At 44.9% G+C, this 14,463-nt stretch overlaps 1 non-coding gene across 1 annotated transcript; it reads right to left on the bottom strand.

Annotated features, from left to right (window-relative positions):
- Window positions 1-11,836: 11,836 nt before the first annotated feature.
- Window positions 11,837-11,912, bottom strand: trnaa-cgc. Its single transcript has one exon. It is a non-coding gene; the product is annotated as a tRNA-Ala (tRNA).
- Between the last annotated feature and the right edge of the window lie 2,551 nt (window positions 11,913-14,463).

The raw sequence follows: 14,463 nt of genomic DNA, 5'->3' as shown, positions 1-14,463 counted from the left end.
TCGGGAGCAGCAGGTAATTTTATCGATCACCAGCTAGTACAAGAGCTTGACATTGATCTAACACCTGTCACCCCTCCCTTAAGTATTAACTTCTTGTGGCTGCAGGGGCAGTATTGAGTAGCTTGGATGAAAGGTGCACAGAGGTGCCCAGAGTAAACGGCCTGCTCCTCAGTCATAGTTGCTAATATATGCATATTATTATTAGTATTGGATAGAAAACACTCTGAAGTTTCTTAAACGGTTTGAATTATGTCTGTGAGTACAACAGAACTCATATGGCAGGCAAAAACCTGAGAAAAAATCCAAACAGGAAGTGGAAATTCTGAGGCTGGTCGATTTTCAACCAAGATCCCATTGAAATCACAGCGAGATATGAATGAGTTTGCACTTCCTACGGCTTCCACTAGATGTCAACAGTCTGTAGAACTTTGTCTGATGCCTCTACTGTGAAGGGGGGGCGAATGAGAGGAGAATTAGTCAGGTCTGCCATGACCTGCCCATTCTTTGACCATGCGCGTTCACATGAGAGGGATCTCTGTTCCATCGCTCATTTGAAGTCAATGTAATTCTCCGGGTTGGAATGTTATTCAAGACAAGTGCAGGTTTCAAGCGCAGGGTACAGCAGGTGTTTAATTGTAAAGGAACGCAGGAGGACGCAGGTAGCTGGGTCCAGGGGCAGGCAGAAGGTCATACACAGGGGGTCCAAAAAGGCAACAGTACAGGCAGAGAAAAGGCTAGTAATGTCATCCGGGAGATCAAGCAATAGGTGAATAACAGGAAATCCGATAGGCTAAAGTACAGGCAGAGAATAGGCAAAAGCGTCATTAGTGAGGCAGGCCAAAACTATCATACAGGGGAGGAGTAAATTACGGGAAAAACAGAGCTCCGTGCCACAAAACCTCACAATGATGAGGTGCAAAGAACTGAACTAAATATTGTGTGATAATGACATACAGGTGTGTGAACAGGTGATCAGAATTCAGGGGATTGGGATCTGGAGAGTGAGCTGCATTCAGGGGATCTATGTGTTTGAGAGTAAGCAACCAATCCTCTGCATTATCATTAACAGCAGACTAGTTCATTTCCTCAGTGAAAACAATGTACTGAGCAAATGTCAAATTGGATTTTTACCAAATTACCGTACAACAGACCACGTATTCACCCTGCACACCCTAATTGACAAATAAACAAACCAAAACAAAGGCAAAGTCTTCTCATGCTTTGTTGATTTTAAAAGCTTTTGACTGAATTTGGCATGAGGGTCTGCTATACAAATTGATGGAAAGTGGTGTTGGAAAAAAACACACATTTCTTTCCACAGGGCCGTGGGGTGAGACAGGGATGCAGCTTAATCCCCACCCTCTTCAACATGTATCAACGAATTGGCACTAGAACAGTTTGCAGCACCCGGCCTCACCCTACTACTACTAATCTGAAGTCAAATCTCTACTGTTTGCTGATGATCTGTTGCTTCTGTCAGGAGGGCCTACAGCAGCACCTAGAACTTCTGCACAGATTCTGTCAGACCTGGGCCCTGACAGTAAATCTCAGTAAGATACAAATAATGTGGTATCCAAAAAAGGTCCTGTCGCCAGGACCACAAATACAAATTCCACCTAGACACCGTTGCCCTAGAGCACACAAAAAACTATACATACCTCGGCCTAAACATCAGCGCCACAGGTAACATCCACAAAGCTGTGAACGAGCTGAGAGAAAAGGCAAGAAGGGTCTTCTATGCCATCAAAAGGAACATAAAATTCGACATACCAATTAGGATCTGGCTAAAAATACTTGAATCAGTTATAGAACCCATTGCCCTTTATGGTTGTGAGGTCTGGGGTCCGCTCACCAACCAAGAATTCATAAAATGGGACAACCACCAAATTGAGACTCTGCATGCAGAGTTCTGCAAAAAATATCCTGAGTATACAACGTAAAACACCAAATAATGCATGCAGAGCAGAATTAGGCCGATACCCGCTAATTATCAAAATCCAGAAAAGAGACGTTCAATTCTACAACCACCTAAACGGAAGCGAAACCTTCCCAAACCTTCAATAACAAAGCCATCACCTACAGAGAGATGAACCTAGAGAAGAGTCCCATAAAAGCTGGTCCTGGGGCTCTGTTCACAAACACAAACAGACCCCACAGAGCCCCAGGACAGAAACACAATTAAACCCAACCAAATCATGAGAAAACAAAAAGATAATTACTTGACACATTAGAAAGAATTAACAAAAAAACGGAGCAAACTAGAATGCTATTTGGCCCTAAACAGAGAGTACACAGTGGCAGAACACCTGACCACTGTGACTGACCCAAACTTTGACTATGTATAGACTCAGTGAGCATAGCCTTGCTATTGAGAGAGTCCACCGTAGGCAGACCTGGTTCACAAGAGAAGACAGGCTATGTGCACACTGCCCACAAAATGAGGTGGAAACTGAGCTGCACTTCCTAACCTCCTGCCAAATGTATGACCATATTAGAGACACATATTTCCCTCAGATTACACAGATCCACAAAGAATTCGAAAACAAACCCAATTTTGATAAACTCCCACATCTACTGGGTGAAATACCACAGTGTGCCATCACAGCAGCAAGATTTATGATCTGTTGCCACAAGAAAAGGGCAACCAGTGAAGAACAAACACCATTGTAAATACAACCCATATTTATGTTTATTTATTTTCCATTTTGTACTTTAACTATTTCCACATTGTTACAACACTGTATATAGACATAATATGACATTTGAAATGTCTTTACTCTTTTGGAACTTCTGTGAGTGTTATGTTTACTGTTCATTTTTATTGTTTATTTCACTTTGTTTATTATCTACTTTACTTGCTTTGGCAATGTTAACATGTGTTTCCCATGCCAATAAACCCTTCAACTGAAATTCAATTGAATTGTAAGCATCAGCGCGAGCAAAACATTGCCCCTCTAAATGTAGTCCATGTATCTGCTGCTGTCTGGTCAAAAATATAATAACATGTCATACTCTTTTGGGCCAGACAGCATCAGATACATGGTCTACACATACTGAGACAGATGGGCGCTGTTTCACTGTCCAGACAGCATCAGATACATGGTCTACACATACTGAGACAGATGGGCGCTGTTTCACTGTCCAGACAACATCAGACACATGGTCTACACATACTGAGACAGATGGGCGCTGTTTCACTGTCCAGACAACATCAGACACATGGTCTACACATACTGAGACAGATGGGCGCTGTTTCACTGTCCAGACAACATCAGACACATGGTCTACACATACTGAGACAGATGGGCGCTGTTTCACTGTCCAGACAACATCAGACACATGGTCTACACATACTGAGACAGATGGGCGCTGTTTCACTGTCCAGACAGCATCAGACACATGGTCTACACATACTGAGACAGATGGGCGCTGTTTCACTGTCCAGACAGCATCAGACACATGGTCTACACATACTGAGACAGATGGGCGCTGTTTCACTGTCCAGACAACATCAGACACATGGTCTACACATACTGAGACAGATGGGCGCTGTTTCACTGTCCAGACAACATCAGACACATGGTCTACACATACTGAGACAGATGGGCGCTGTTTCACTGTCCAGACAACATCAGACACATGGTCTACACATACTGAGACAGATGGGCGCTGTTTCGCTGTCCAGACAACATCAGACACATGGTCTACACATACTGAGACAGATGGGCGCTGTTTCGCTGTCCAGACAACATCAGACACATGGTCTACACATACTGAGACAGATGGGCGCTGTTTCACTGTCCAGACAGCATCAGACACATGGTCTACACATACTGAGACAGATGGGCGCTGTTTCACTGTCCAGACAACATCAGACACATGGTCTACACATACTGAGACAGATGGGCGCTGTTTCACTGTCCAGACAACATCAGACACATGGTCTACACATACTGAGACAGATGGGCGCTGTTTCGCTGTCCAGACAACATCAGACACATGGTCTACACATACTGAGACAGATGGGCGCTGTTTCGCTGTCCAGACAACATCAGACACATGGTCTACACATACTGAGACAGATGGGCGCTGTTTCACTGTCCAGACAACATCAGACACATGGTCTACACATACTGAGACAGATGGGCGCTGTTTCGCTGTCCAGACAACATCAGACACATGGTCTACACATACTGAGACAGATGGGCGCTGTTTCGCTGTCCAGACAACATCAGACACATGGTCTACACATACTGAGACAGATGGGCGCTGTTTCGCTGTCCAGACAACATCAGACACATGGTCTACACATACTGAGACAGATGGGCGCTGTTTCGCTGTCCAGACAACATCAGACACATGGTCTACACATACTGAGACAGATGGGCGCTGTTTCGCTTACTCGGATGCTTTATCTGAGATTTAACTGAGATTGATGCGTCTTTCTGTCGGCGCGAGTCTCGGGCAAATTAATGATCAATATTTCAATGTTTTATTTCGGATGGGCAAGGAGGTACAGTAGGGCAGGCCAGAACCTCTAAGGCCTGCCCATATTGCCGGCCCTGCTGCAACTGCCTCTGGAACGCAATACTGCAAGACAAACACAGCATTCCATTGAAAATGAATGAATGTACTTCTGGTGTACCAAAACGTACTGACATGGTCGGTGAGATCGTGGTGTAGTCGTCAGGTTACTTATCACTAGTGCTTAATTTGAGCCGGATCCTGTTTTGCACTGTTTCGTTTTGGAACCCATTTGCCAGGATAAGGTAGCTTACCTGTAGTGGCATTAACATTTTTTTTCACTGTTTGCAATGTAAAAAATACTAATAAAAATCTGAGTTAATTACATTTTGACTCCTCTGTAATTCTCCTGCTCCTTAAAAAACATAACGTGCCTTAAATTCTAATAATTAATTCATGTTAGGCCGTCCGGGTTTATGGTTTGCTCAACATTGTAACCTACAGTATATAGACCAACTAGTGGCCATTGCTGTGGTGAGAGAGAAGCACGCCTGTAAGGAGTGTGAGGAGTGTGAAGGTGAACGGAAAGGCACTGGAGCAACGAACTGCCCTTGCTGTCTCTGCCTGGCCGGTTCCCCTCTCTCCACTGGGATTCTTTGCCTCTAACCCTATTACAGGGGCTGAGTCACTGGCTTACTGGTGCTCTTCCATGCCGTCCCTAGGAGGGGTGCGTCACTTGAGTGGATTGAATCACTGACGTGGTCTTCCTGTCTGGGTTGGCGCCCCCCCCTTGGGTTGTGCCGTGGCGGAGATCTTTGTGGGCTATACTCGGCCTTGTCTCAGGATGGTAAGTTGGTAATTGAAGATATCCCTCTAGTGGTGTGGGGGCTGTGCATTGGCAAAGTGGGTGGGGTTTTATACGGCCTGTTTGGCCCAGTCTGGGGGTATCATCGGATGGGGCCACAGTGTCTCCTGACCCCTCCTGTCTCAGCCTCTAGTTTTAATGCTGCAGTAGTTTATGTGTCGGGGGGCTAGGATCAGTCTGTTATATCTGGAGTATTTCTCCCGTCTTATCCGGTGTCCTGTGTGAATTTAAGTATGCTCTCTCTAATTCTCTCTTTCTCTCTTTCTTTCTCTCTCTCAGAGGACCTGAGCCCTAGGACCATGCCTCAGGACTACCTGGCATGATGACTCCTTGTTGTCCCCAGTCCACCTGGCCGTGCTGCTGCTCCAGTTTCAACTGTTCTGCCTGCGGCTATGGAACCCTGACCTGTTCACTGTGATTACTATTATTTGACCATGCTGGTCATCTATGAACATTTGAACATCTTGGCCATGTTCTGTTATAATCTCCACCCGGCACAGCCAGAAGAGGACTGGCCACCCCTCATAGCCTGGTTCCTCTCTAGGTTTCTTCCTAGGTTTTGGCCTTTCTAGGGAGTTTTTCCTAGCCACCGTGCTTCTACACCTGCATTGCTTGCTGTTTGCGGTTTTAGCCTGGGTTTCTGTACAGCACTTCGATATATCAGCTGATGTAAGAAGGGATATATAAATACATTTGAGTTGTGATGATTAGATCCAAGAATGTGTGTGTTGTTTTCATGCCTTTGTTTTAATGTTTTTGTATTTTTTTACATTTTTTATTATTTTTATCTGGAAGATTTCTGGTATGTATCATTTGTTAATTGTATTCTTATTGCGTAACTGCAATACATCTACAGTGCCTTCGGAAAGTATGAAGACCCCTTAACTTTTTCCACATTTTGTTATGCTACAGACTTATTCTAAAATGGATTCAATTGTTTTGTGCTTTGTTTTGACAAAGCAAAAACAGTATTTTTTTTAAATATTAGCATTTTTTAAATTTATTTTTACGGAAATATCACATTTATGTAAGTATTCAGACCCTTTACTTTGTACTTTGTTGAAGCAGCGATTACAGCATCGAGTCGTATTGTGTATGACACTACAAGCTTGGCACACCTGTATTTTGGGAGTTTCCCCCATTCTTCTCTGCAGATCCTCTCAAGCTCTGTCAGGTTGGATGGGGAGCGTTGCTACACAGCTATTTTCAGGTCTCTCTAGAGATGTTCGATCGGGTTCAAGTCCGGGCTCTGGCTGGGCCACTCAAGAACATTCAGAGACTTGTCCCGAAGCCACTCCTGCGTTGTATTGGCTGTGTGCTTATGTTCGTTGTCCTGTTGGACGGTGAATCTTCGCCCCAGTCTGAGGTCTTGAGCGCTCTGGAGCAAGTTGTTATCAAGGATCTCTCTGTACTTTGCTCCGTTTATCTTTCCCTCGATCCTGACTGGTCTCCCAGTCCCTGCTGCTGAAAAACATCCCCACAGCATGATGCTGCCACCACCACGCTTCACTGTCGGGATGTTACAGGATTCCTCCAGATGTTACGCTTGGCATTCAGGCCAAAAAGTTAAATCTTGGTTTCATTAGACCAGAGAATTTTGTTTCTCATGGTCTGAGAGTCTTTAAGTGACTTTTGGCAAACTCCAAGCAGGCTGTCATGTGCCTTTTACTGAGGAGTGGCTTCCATCTAGCCACTCTACCATAAAGGCCTGATTGGTGGAGATGTTTGTGCTTCTGGAAGGTTCTCTCATCTCCACAGAGGAACGCTAGAGCTCTGTTAGAGTGACTATCGGGTTCTTGGTCAACTCCCTGACCAAGTCCCTTCTCCCCCGATTGCTCAGTTACTTTTCGAATGCACTGTGTATGGGGGATACAACCATCCCAGCTCTGCAGATTTTGCTGCGAAGAGACAGAATCATTAGATCACTTGTTTTTGGTCGGAGGTTCAGGAATGGTTGAACAATTACAAAATTGACTTTGAGCTAACTCTGCAAATAGCACTGCTGGGTGATTTGAAAAATCAGAGTCAATAGATCAGTACTATAAAATACTCTTCGCAAAAGGTGTTTTTCTTTCATTTAGAATCTGTAGATACCATGAGAATAGAAGGTACAGAAGTTTTGTGAAACATCACAGCACGGTGGAAAAATATTTGGCAGCTAGAAATCAACAGGATGGTCTTCAGAGACAGATGGGAGGGGTTGACAGTAGTATGTAGTATGTTTAAGCTCGAAGTGGAAAACTAAGTATTGTTGTCCATTAGTTAGGCGAGGGGTGGTAGGGTTAGGGGAAGGTTATAAAGAAGGAAAATATATTTAAAAAGATGAGTCAAAAGTTTGGACACGCCTACTCATTCCAGGGTTTTTCTTTATTTTTACTATTTTAGAAATATAGTAAAGACATCAAAACTAACTAAATAACTCATATGGAATCATGTCGTAACCAAAAATTGCTCAACATATCAAAATATTTTATATTTGAGATTCTTCAAAGTAGCCACCCTTTGCCTTGATGACAGCTTTGCACACACTTGGCATTATCTCAACCAGCTTCATGAGGTAGTCACCTGGAATGCATTTCAATTAACAGGTGTGCTTTGTTAAAAGTTAATTTGTGACCGAGCGCCTTGATTCGGTCTTATGTAGCAAAATTTGAAATTGTGTTTTTTTTACATTGGATAAAAGCAGAGATACATAGCTACAAAATGGTATATCATACACTGTATTTGAAGAACAATGGCAAAGTAATTCTGCTTTGAAAGTTGACAAACTTAGAACCTCACTTTTGAGAAAATGCCCTTTGAATATTGTGGTACCTACTGGAGAGCTCTTCTTTGTCTACACCCATTCAGCATCGTTCACACCCTTATAAGCTTTAGCCACACCCATCTTTTTAAGGGTTGATCCGAACGTTCTGTCCTAACAACAACAGTCAAGCACCCAAGCTAACTGGCTGACAGACAAAAATTTGAGAACTGACCATTTTACTCGGCCTAGCAGAGCTAGTTAGGCTGTTTTTATGTTATTCAGAGCTTTGGTCACTGCAACTGTGCTGCTGGCAACGTTTACTGACACCGACCATATTCAACAGGTGTTGAGTGTTTGTAAATTCATCAATTATTCTGCGCTCTGGCACACTCAGACAAAACTGCTCTGAAATCGAAGTAGATTGTCACTGTGACAGCTGCTCTGGCTTTCTATTGAAATGGTTATATGCATAGTGGAGTCTTTTGTTAAGATGTAGCTAGCTAGCTAGGTAAACAATGAAACATAATTTCAACTCATGACGTTACTACCCTGCATGAATCTGCAGGTAGCTAACCAACTAGGTTGAATGTTAGCTAGTTAACATTAGGCTATAACTAGCAAAGCAAATGGCTTTGAGATATGAATAATAACATGTTAGCTAGCTAGCTAACAGTACACTTTAACTTGAAATGAAAATTACTTTCTGACAAAATTAGAAACGTGTAATGTCTGAAAATGAAGCTAGCTAGACACTCTTACCTATATACATCATGGATGGACGCCTCTCCCTATCACGGATGCCATGGTTGCCCTTAGTTTGAAGATGTAATCCGGAGACAGGTGTTTTCTCCATCTCCTTAGCTATCATACTCTAATTCCACTGATTTCAAAACTCGGTCCTCCAGAAAGTGGAGAGCAACACTTATGCAGTTCTACTAAGCAATACATTAAAAAAGCAGCGTTAGACAGGATTACCTACACAGCTCAAATAGACAGAAGCGCGCTATATGGCAGACCAATCTGAACTCATCTCTTGGCATGTCCAGCCAACTCATTATCTCAGCCATTCATGGTTAGCAGGAAGGTTTCTACCTTTTTCTGTGGCTAATCCAACTAGGCTCGTAATTTAACCATTTTATTCGTATTTACAGATGGCATACAAATCTGTTATTAAGGGACATAAAAGTTCATGTTCCAGAAGTAATTTCTGCCAAAAAACGCATTTTGATTTAAAAAAAAGAAGTTTACGTTCAAATGGCTCTCCTGTGAAGTAGTGACCCGCGACATATGTTTAGTTTCCTGAAACGAGTCACATTTGTGGAATTTCTTTCCTTCTTAAAACCTTTTTACAGCTAGAGGTTCTGCTAGCGGAACGTTTCGACAACATCCGGTGAAATTGCAGAGCGCGAAATTCAAAATAAATTATTATTAGAAATATTTAACTTTCATACAATCACAAGTGCAATACACCAAAATACAGCTTAACTTCTTGTTAATCCAGGCACTGTGTCAAATTTCAAAAAGGCTTTACGGCGAAAGCAAACCATGCTATTATCTGAGGACAGCACCCCATCAAACAAACACATGACAATCATATTTCAACCCGCCAGGTGCGACACAGAACTCAGAAATAACGATATAATTCATGCCTTACCTTTAATGATCTTCTGTTGGCCCACCAATATGTCCCATAAACTTCACAAATGGTCCTTTTGTTCGATTAATTCCGTCGTTATATTCCCAAAATGTCCATTTATTTTGTCCATTTATTTGGCGCGTCTGATTTAGAAAAACACCGGTTCCAACTCGCCCAACATGACTACACATTATCTAATAAGTTACCTGTAATCTTGGTCCAAACACTTCAAATAACTTTCCTAATACAACTTTAGGTATTTTATTCCGTAAATAATCAATAAAATTTAAGACGGAATAAACTGCGTTCAATAGCGGATAAAATGAAAGTGGAGCGAGCGCTAGGTTGCACGCCCCAAACACAACAGTACACTAGTCTCGACCCTCGTTCTGAAATAGCCATACTTCTTCATTACTCAAAAGAAAAACATCAACCAATTTCTAAAGACTGTTGACATCTAGTGGAAGCCCAAGGAATTGCAACCAGATGCCTCCGAAATCTAGATTCCCATAGAAAACCTATTGAAAACATGGTCACCTCAAAAAAAAAAATCCTGGATGGTTTGTCCTCAGGGTTTCGCCTGCCAAATGAGTTCTGTTATACTTACAGACAGAATTATAACAGTTTTAGAAACTTTAAAGTGTTTTTTATCCAACTCTACCAATTATATGCACATCCTATCTTCTGGGCCTGAGTAGCAGGCAGTTTACTTTGGGCACGCTTTTCATCCGGACGTGAAAATACCGCCCCATATCCCAAACAGGTTAATGCGTTTGAGCCACTCAGTTGTGTTGTGACAAGGTAGGGGTGGTATACAGAAGATAGCCCTATTTGGTAAAATACCATATTATGGCAAGAACAGTTCAAATAAGCAAAGAGAAACAACAGTCCATCATTACTATAAGACATGAAGATCAGTTATGGTGGAAATTACAAGATTGTTATAATGTTGTTATTGCATCAAATGGTTGTTTTATTCAACAGAATAAGGGTTTGTTAGAATGCTCATCTGTGTGTGTACTACTGAGGATGGGACTCTGGAAGATTTACGATGTCTTTGGGGATACCGCATTCCAGAGCATGAGTTAATGTTTTTGTTCTATACGGTACCAGGGAGATAGATTAGTTCTGATGTTTTTACAACAGATACTGTCTGCTGTGAATTATAATTATCTTTCATACAAATCTTAACCTTGTGACCCATTCCATACATCTGTTGTGTGTCATGTAGACTGAAGGAGGATGGACTTTGCTATAAAATACTGGCTCAAACCAGCTTATTGAGTTCTCAGTGATCACCTCCAGGGTTGATTACCGACCAGCTCCATTACTGCACTAATTAAATAATAAAGTTTGATTGCTTTGAAGAAATCTTAAAAGTCTCTCCTTTTGATTACAATAATTCCACCACACAGTCAATCTGGAAAATGTCAAAAACTTTGAAAGTTTCTTCAAGTGCAGTCGCAAAAACCATCAAGCGCCACGATGAAACAGGCTCTCATGAGGACCACCACAGGAAAGGAAGACCCAGAGTAGGTGAACGGATGATCTCCGCATGTGTGGTTCCCACCGTGAAGCATGGAGGAGGAGGTGTGATGGTCCTGGGGTGCTTTGCTGGTGACACTGTCTGTGATTTATTTAAGGCACACTTAACCAGCAAGGCTACCACAGCATTCTGCAGCAACACACCATCCAATCTGGTTTGCGCTTAGTGAGACTATCATTTGTTATTCAACAGGACAATGTCCCAAAACACACCTCCAGGCTGTGTAAGGGATATTTGACCAAGAAGGAGAGTGATGGAGTGCTGCATCAGATGACCTGGCCTCCACAATCACCCAACCTCAACCCAATTGAGATCGTTTGGGATGAGTTGGACTGCAGAGTGAAGGAAAAGCAGCCAACAAGTGCTCAGCATTTGTGGGAACTCCTTCAAGACTGTTGGAAAAGCATTCCAGGTGACTACCTCATGAAGCTGGTTGAGAGAATGCCAAGAGTGTGCAAAGCTGTCATCAAGGCAAAGGGTGGCTACTTTGAAGAATATTTACATTTACATTTAAGTCATTTAGCAGATGCTCTTATCCAGAGCGACTTACAAGTACATACATTCATACTTTTTTTGTACTGGCCCCCCGTGGGAATCGAACCCACAACCCTGGCGTTGCGAGCGCCATGCTCTACCAACTGAGCCACACGGGGCCCAATATAAAATGTATTTTGATTTGTTTAACACTTGTTTGGTTACTACATGTTTCTATGTGTTATTTCATAGTTTTGATGTCTTCACTATTATTCTACAATGTAGAAAATAGTGAAAATAAAGAAAAAACCCTGAATGAGTAGGTGTGTCCAAACTATCTGCAATATTAAAGCTGATCTACCCCCTAAAATAATTATACAAAAATAAACCGAACTTCAACCTCATGAGTCTTGTGAACGTTAATGTGCACTATAAACATCGCGTCCACTCAGAGCAGGGTACGAAATGGTTGGCTAAATGAAAATGTTTTGCAGGCCTATCAAACATGTGTCACACCCTGGCCTTAGTTATTTTTGTTTTCATTATTATTTTAGTTAGGTCAGGGTGTGACATGGTGAATGTATGTGTTTTTGTAGTGTCTAGGGTGGTTGTAAGGTTAGGGGGTTTATTAGAGTAGTTGGGTTTATGTTTAGTATAGATGTCTAGCTGTGTCTATGGTTGCCTGAAGGGTTCTCAATCAGAGACAGATGTCATTAATTGTCTCTGATTGGGAGCCATATTTAAGGCAGCCATAGGCACTAGGTTTTTGTGGGTAATTGTCTGTGTCTATGTGTAGTGTTTGTGTCAGCACTATTTGTATTTATAGCTTCACGGTCGTCTGTTTGTTGTTTTGTTTCGTTTTTTCTTCTTATATTAAAGAGAAGATGTATTTTTCACGCGCTGCGCCTTGGTCCTCTCTCTCTCCTATAGACGATCGTGACAGAATTACCCACCAATCCAGGACCAAGCGGCGTGTCAAGCGGCAACAGGACCCACCTACACAGGATTCATTGACATGGGAGGAGATACTGGATGGAAAGGGACCTTGGGTACAACCGGGAGAATATCGCCTCCCTCGTGAAGAGCTGGAGGCAGCGAAAGCCGAGAGGAGGCGATATGAGGAGGCAGCAAGGAAGCAAGGCTGGAAGCCCGTGAGTACAACCCAAAAATTTCTTGGGGGGGGCCTTAAAGGGAGTGTGGCGAAGTCAGGTAGGAGACCTGCGCCTACTCCCTGTACTTACCGTGGAGAGCGAGAGTACGGGCAGACACCGTGTTACGCAGTAGAGCGCATGGTGTCTCCTGTACGCGTGCATAGCCCGGTTCGGTACATTCCAGCTCCACGTATCGGCCGGGCTAGATTGAGCGTTGAGCCGGATGTCATGAAGCCGGCCCAACGCATCTGGCCACCAGTGCGTCTCCTCGGGCCGGCTTACATGGCACCAGCCTTACGCATGGTGTCCCCGGTTCGCCTACATAGCCAGGTGCGGGTTATTCCACCTCCCCGCACTGGTCGGGCGACGGGGAGCATACAACCAGGTAAGGTTGGGCAGGCTCAGTGCTCAAGGGAGCCAGTACGCCTGCACGGTCCGGTATTTCCGGCGCCACCTCCCCGCCCCAACCCAGTACCACCAGTGCCTCCTCCACGCACTAGCCCTATGGTGCGTGTCTCCAGCCCTTTACCACCAGTGCCTACACCACGCGCCAAGCCTCCTGTGTGTCCCCAGAGTCCTGTGCGTCCTGTTGCTGCTCCCCGCACTAGCCCTGAGATGCGTGTCCCCAGTCCGGTACCACCAGTTCCGGCACCACGCACTAGGCCTAATGTGCGCTCCCAGGGTCCAGTATGCCCTGTTCCTTCTCCCCGCACTAGCCTGAAGGTGCGTGTCCTTAGCCCGGTGCCTCCAGTTCCGGCACCACGCACCAGGCCTACAGTGCGTCTCATCCGGCCAGAGCCATCCGTCTGCCCAGCGCCATCTGAGCCATCCGTCTCTCCAGCGCCATCTGAGCCATCCGTCACCCCAGCGCCATCTGAGCCATCCGTCTCCCCAGCGCCATCTGAGCCATCCGTCTCCCCAGCGCCATCTGAGCCATCCGTCTCCCCAGCGCCGTCTGAGCCATCCGTCTCCCCAGCGCCGTCTGAGCCATCCGTCTGCCCCGAGCCATTAGAGCCGCCCGTCTGTCCCGAGCCGTCAGAGCCGTTAGTCAGTCAGGAGCCGCTAGAGCCATTCGTCAGTCAGGATCTGCCAGAGCCGCCAACCAGACAGGATCTGCCAGAGCCGCCAACCAGACAGGATCTGCCAGAGCCGCCAACCAGACAGGATTTGCCAGAGCCGCCAACCAGACAGGATCTGCCAGAGCCGCCAACCAGACAGGATCTTCCAGAGCCGCCAGCCAGCCATGAGCAGCCAGATCCGTCAGCCAGCCATGAGCAGCCAGATCCGTCAGCCAGCCATGAGCAGCCAGATCCGTCAGCCAGCCATGAGCAGCCAGATCCGTCAGCCAGCCATGAGCAGCCAGATCCGTCAGCCAGCCATGAGCAGCCAGATCCGTCAGCCAGCCATGAGCAGCCAGATCCGTCAGCCAGCCATGAGCAGCCAGATCCGTCAGCCAGCCATGAGCCGTCCAGCCAGGATCCGCCAGAGCCGTCCAGCCAGGATCCGCCAGAGCCGTCATCCAGCCAGGATCCGTTCCTCAGTCCGGAGCTGCCGTCCCTCAGTCCGGAGCTGCCCCTTATC

The sequence above is a fragment of the Salvelinus namaycush genome, chromosome 8 (genome assembly GCF_016432855.1).
Source record: "Salvelinus namaycush isolate Seneca chromosome 8, SaNama_1.0, whole genome shotgun sequence".
In the NCBI taxonomy this organism is placed as follows: domain Eukaryota; kingdom Metazoa; phylum Chordata; class Actinopteri; order Salmoniformes; family Salmonidae; genus Salvelinus; species Salvelinus namaycush.
This window is presented reverse-complemented; position numbering and strand designations above follow the sequence as displayed.